Source organism: Cebus imitator, unplaced genomic scaffold, assembly GCF_001604975.1.
Source record: "Cebus imitator isolate Cc_AM_T3 unplaced genomic scaffold, Cebus_imitator-1.0 Scaffold687, whole genome shotgun sequence".
NCBI lineage: Eukaryota > Metazoa > Chordata > Mammalia > Primates > Cebidae > Cebus > Cebus imitator.
This window is the reverse complement of record NW_016108002.1, coordinates 681,470-687,709: the sequence shown is the minus strand read 5'-3', so window position 1 is coordinate 687,709 and position 6,240 is coordinate 681,470. Positions and strand designations below refer to the sequence as shown.

General features: G+C 35.8%; 1 pseudogene; it reads right to left on the bottom strand.

Moving 5' to 3' along the window:
* Positions 1 to 5,713: 5,713 nt before the first annotated feature.
* Positions 5,714 to 5,812, bottom strand: LOC119469515 (annotated as a pseudogene).
* Positions 5,813 to 6,240: the final 428 nt, after the last annotated feature.

Genomic DNA, 6,240 nt, shown 5'->3' with positions numbered 1-6,240 from the left:
GTGACATGATTTATAAGTACTAAAAGTGTATAATGAGAATGATTCATGTCTGAAACTCATTTTAAAATCTTAATTACTTTCAACTGAAATAAGACAAATTTCAAATAAATTGAGTTTATGAATCTTGATTACCTGTTCTCCACAGATTTTCTGCTGAACATGTTTCCATTAATTATACTTTAGAGTTTCTTACTTTGGGGCCCAGAATTTCATATAAGTTGTATTATCAAAATAACACAAAACCTTGAAACACTTCCAGTGAGACATTAGTAACTGAGGATTTGAGGACTGATTTTCACAATATTTGTTTGTTTCTGTGTGTGTGTGTGTGTGTGTGTGTGTGTGTGTAGACATGTATACAAATCAAAACCATTTCACTTTTAATATGGAGAATTTGTAAATAGGACTGCCATAAGGTATTTTCCATTCATGGAGCATAGAACTTCAGTTTCTCAAAAGATTCCGTGACTCAGAAATGTCAGAAACCCTGGCTTCATAAATACATATTTATCTTTCCTTGCTGGAGGAAGAGCTTCTGAAAATGGCATTTATGATTGATTTACTCAGTAGGGCAGAGGGGTTAGTTTGTACTTAAAATAAAAAAGAACCTATGTATTAAGAAAATACCTATTGGTTAACTTCTATTATCTATTAACCAACCATCAAAAATACTTAAAAAAACATTAATTTGTAATTTTAATAGCTAGCTGTGTAATGTATGGGAGATATATTTTCTAAATTTGAAATTGCAGTGTTTGCTTCATTTTAAGAGGCAGAGCTTCTTGTCTTTTTCGATTGTAATTAATCTTGAGGGTGAAGTTTAATAATACTCTGCCATGTAGGAGAATGTGTATGTTTATATATGTGACACCACCAAGGTCTGAGATTTTTTTGTAGATATGTAAAAAATTTATTATTTGATACATGATTCTTAAAGATTTTTAAAATTGACCATAGGCTAAGAGGAAATGTAATATTTTCTAAAGGAACTTTAAGAATTCTGTATTATGTTAAGAAATTTGCAGATAATGTATTTTTCTGAGGTGTCATTTTATCATTTTATAAATAACTGAGTTTCTTCGAGTGTAATTTGGTTTATGCTAATTATATGATTTGAAAAAGCTTTCATAATACCAGAACGATATGAACAGTAATATATCATTTATCTCCTAACTTCTTTTTCTTTAGTTTGATTATATTTTGATGTATAGCCAATCGGCTTCTACTCTCAGTTCATTCTCCACTTCTCCAACATTTCTTTCTCACAGCACTATACATATAGGAAAGATTTAGAAATATCTACCGCTTAGCCATTTAAGAAATGGTGATGTTACTTAACAAAAGATTTTGTTTGAAATGCAGGTAATGGTGAATACACTCATGATCTCAACATGAGTTCTTTCAGGGGAACTTATCCAGTTAAAAGATGTCCACCTTTCAGAAGTGGAGGTCCTTATCCAAATAAATCTGCTCCTTTTACACTGGCTAGAAGCAACAGTGGGATGGGAGGTCAAGGTAAATGCTACCCGATGGAATTCTGCCATTTCTGTATGACTAAAAATGAGCCATTTGAACTAAAGGTTTAACTTAAAGTTTGAGAAACAAAATAGATGTGACACATACATTGGCATATTTACTGTTTTAAAACTTTTATAATACTTTCCATCTCACTAGATAAGTTCCAGATTTATGGTGAAGAAACACTTGAGCTTCAAATTTCAAATAAAAGAAGGGATTACAGGGAGGGAAACACTCCTTTTAATGCTGTGTTTGCTAGAGAATAGCTTTTAAATTTTCTTGAAGTTCCTGGTAGTATTTTTTATGGTCATCTTCTTAATCAAATCAATTCTTCCATTTTGTAGGTCCCTTTGTATTGGACCCCTGGTGTTCTCATCTAGAAATTGTATGTTCAGTTTCATGGTTGCGTTGAAGTACTGCCTTCACCAGGCCAGTGTGCACTGGTGAGATGATGGCTCATAACTGCCTCAAATTCTGGGGCTGAAGCAGTTACTCTTTTAAAGCTGCCTGTTGTTGTTGCAGCTAGTGTCTTGCACCATCACATCTAATTAAAAAAAAAAATATTTCGGTAGAGACAGGACCTCACTACATTGTCACTGTTGACATTAAATCCCTGAGCTCAAGCAGTCTGCTTGCCTCAGTCTTCCACACTGTCTCATGGTGTGAGCCATTGCACCTGGCCATCCAGATCCTGGGACCCTGGCAATGCTTATGTGAGAGGCATTCTGACCGGTTTTTAGGATAGTAAGAGCATCCTCAAAGATGGATGTTGTCCAAGAGCATGTCCAACATTTTCAGTTATGTGGCTATCAGAGAAGTGCAGAGTTTGAAACATAGGAAGGGCTGAAAATTAATCCTTGAGATGCTACAGGGATGTTTAAACATTAACAGAAGATACTTAGTGTAGGAGCTGAATGTATTTGAGGGGAGAATTCAGAATGAAGCAGGATGAAGCAAGCAGTAGGGTTGAATAGAAGTAATAATTCTGAGAAGGAGAAGTGTAAGGTTTCAGAGTGAACAGAAGAAAGCCAGACAATAAAGTAACAGCTCTCAGCAAAGAATTTTAAGTAGAACATATTAAAATTCTTATTTAGCCCTCCATGATAATATGGAGAAAATGGAAACATTGCATTTTCTATTTTACATTTTCTAGTAGAGTATCAGTGAGGTTAGGTATCTACTGACTTCAAAATGCACAAGTCAGCACATTTTCATCAAAAGTTTAGCCAATGAACACATCATAGGTAGAAGACTGACCTCTAAGGAGCTACACATGAAGAGTATATTAAAAGAGATTGTTTTCTATTTTGAAAGAGGCATAATGGTGTAATTAGCACTTTAATAGTACTGTTTATTGCCAGGAGAAGAATTCTTGGCCATCATTACAAAACCTGCACTAGTACATTTTAATTTTTCAACATTTAAGATAGGGCCAACCACTTAGAGACCAAGGAGAACAATTTAGGTGATTAGAGACCAAGGAGAACATTTAGGTGAAAATATAGCATGCAGCCATTTGAGGGCTGCAGTATTTGTGTGAGTGAGATGCACTGAACAACATGGGTAAATTTACATTCTTGAGCTGAGAAAGCACCAACATGTAAACTTTACAATCAGTGAAGTCTTTGAGGCTTTACGTGTTTTGCCTGTGTCGTTAATAGTCGTAGGCAATTCATATGAGAAGGAAAATAATAACTAATACTTATTAGCCATTAAAAGTGAACTTTTACCTAAGTGTTAGTGTCTGGCTTAAGTTTGTAAGAACTGGCCTTGTAGGAATCAAGAGATAATTCAGAGCCATAAGAAGTATTTAAGGTGTCATGAATTACTGGTGTCTTAGGGAAAGAAGGATTGAATCACTGAAGAAATATCTTGTAACAGTTATCTTAGAGAACAAATAATACTGTTTCAGGTTTTCTACTGTTTACATACCGTTTCATCATGTTAAATTTACAGGTCCCACATCATGTGGAAGAGAGAATTACAGAGGGCCTTCATGTGGAACTTCAGTCTATCTGGAAGTGTGAACATATGTCACGAAAACATGATGTTTATGCAAGTAAGAATAGGTAACGGAAAAATGCAAAACTATATTATTGTTGTTTTAATGATGATACTCACAAAGGAAAATGGAACATTTTAAGGTAAACAATTCAGTGGCATTTATTACATGCTATGTTTTGCAACTATGTCTGTCTAGTTCCAAAACCTTTTCATCGCTCCAGACTACAAGTCCCTTACCAGTTAAGCAGTCCCTTTCATTTTGTCTTTTCCCTCAGCTGCTAATAACCACCAGTCTATTTTGCTTGTGCGCTGACCTGTTCTGCATACTTCATGTTAATGGGCTTAATCAAACACTGCTCGACTTTTATATCTGTTTTCTTTCTGCCTGATGTCCTGAAGTTTCATTCACATCATAGCACTTCGCTTTTTACACAAGCTGTTAACCCATTCTTTTGTTTGGGTGTTTCCTCCACACTGCTTTTATGCACAGGTTTGTTTGAGTACAGTTATTCAATTCTGGGTATGTATGAGTGAACATTCTTGATCCTAATGTTAAGTTTGTTTTTTTCTTGAGGCCCCACCCCATTTCTTCATGGTAGCTGCATCATTTTCCAGTCCAACATACATTGCATCAGGGTTCCAGTTTATCTGCATCCTCTCACGGTCTTGATATTTCTAGCATTTTAAAATGTATAGGCATTTTAGTATGGCTGAAGTATGGTATCTCACTTGGGTTTGAAATGCATTTTCTGAATAACTTAATTATCAGTATCACTTCCACTTGTCTTTTGGGTATTTTCATATTGTATTTGGAGAAGAGCCTAGGGCTTTACATATGTCTGGCCTTTATTTTATTTAAGCTGTAAATAGTTATGTTTTTGATACTAGAAGTTGATAACTTAAAATTTGTTTCTTCAACTTATGCAATCAGAAATAATCCAAGTTTCCAAGACACCATGGAATATGCTTCGATGTGTAGACACTATGCATACCGGGATCATGCTCATTCTAGAGAGGATAAACATTCCACTAGAGGATATAGGTATTATAACATTTTTCAGTTTTGTCCAATAGATTTCTTAAATTGTTCATTCTGACACTGTCAAACCTCTTTTTTTTTGTTTGTTGTTTTGTTTGAATTTAGTGATCATGATGGCTACAGAAGGCATGGTGGTAGAGATCATTCTGAACATCATAGCAGAAGGTCTGACAGAGCTTCATATCGGACTTATAGTAAAGACTCCAAGTTTGATTTTTAAACTACAGAATTATATTGAAAAGACCAGATTTTTTAAAAGGGAAAGTATAAAGGAAAAATGTAACATGTTTAAATACTGAGAGTTTTGAACAGTAGAAAGCTTAGGGAATTGTACGAAGCTTAAAACCTCCGTTAATTATCAGAAAATGTGATTGGCGTTTAATTCAGAATAAAATTCCTTAAGCTTGAAAATACTACTCTTATGCCTCTTTTAAATAAAGCCTTTTGATCAATGCAGAAATAAGTACTATCCTGTCAATGAAGACAGATGAATGCAAATATTTCCAAATACTGCTTACCTCATTCATGCTTCAGTGATGGCAGTAAAAATGTTTAAATGTATTTCAACATAAGTTCTATGATTTTATTAACCCTGCAGGGACCTCTCATGGTTCAGCATCTGCACAAAGGCCTTGGAAGACTTATGGTGGAAGCAGTTGCCCTGATGATAACAATACACGAGATAGATATTGCAGAAGTCGGGAGAGATACTCAAGGAGCCATGGTGATCTCTCTTCCAGTGATGGTGAGCATTGTGGCAGAAAAGGACCGGTGTGCCCACCCTCTATGGAGAGAGTGAACTGTGCTTCTCGTGAAGCACATGGTAGCTCAAGATACCGGACATTTACAGGAGATGATGGGGGAAGACAATGGGGGAAGGCAATGTGAAAAAGGAGACTGAAGGTGATACTAAAAATCATCATTATTGCATACCAAACCTTGCTGTTGAATGGAAAATCAGTATGTGGTCTCTGCATTATGACCTGAGTACCACTATAAGAAATAGGTTGTGTTTGGTGGGATAGGGAGATACTCACTTCCTCCATGAATATTTTTGAGGTATTAAGATAAAAACTTATTTTTGAAAGTAATTTTACAACTGTTAGTGCTAATTGAATTGAAAACTATTCTGTTTTGATGTAATGTCTGTTTAAAAATTTTTCAGAATAAAATTTTACATGTAATATCAAATGCCTGATTTCATTGCTACACATGCTTCACTTGATCTTAGCCAAAAGGCCGAGAAGCGATTGCTGCACATGCTTAAAAGGAAATTATGAAGGAGAGTCAACTGTGGTGTTGACAATTTTCTTCATTTGTTTGCACCTAAGTTGATACACAAATAGGCATCTCTTACATCTCCATTGGAACCTGTACACGTTTCCTACCTGGGCTGTGTTTCTTTAGTTTATGCCTGTATTCCCACCACTTTGGGAGGCCTGTGCAGGTGGACCTAAGCAAGTCAGCAGATTGAAACCATTCTCGCTTACAGAGTGAAAGCCAGTCCCTAATAAAAATACAGAAAATTAGCCAGGTGTGGTGGCACATGGCTGTAGTCGCAGCTATTCTGGAGGCTGAGTCAGGAGAACTGCTTGAAACCAGGAGGCAGCCATTGCATTGAGCTAGATTGTACTACTGCACTCCAGCCTGGGTGACAGAGTGAGAGTGTGTCTCAAAAA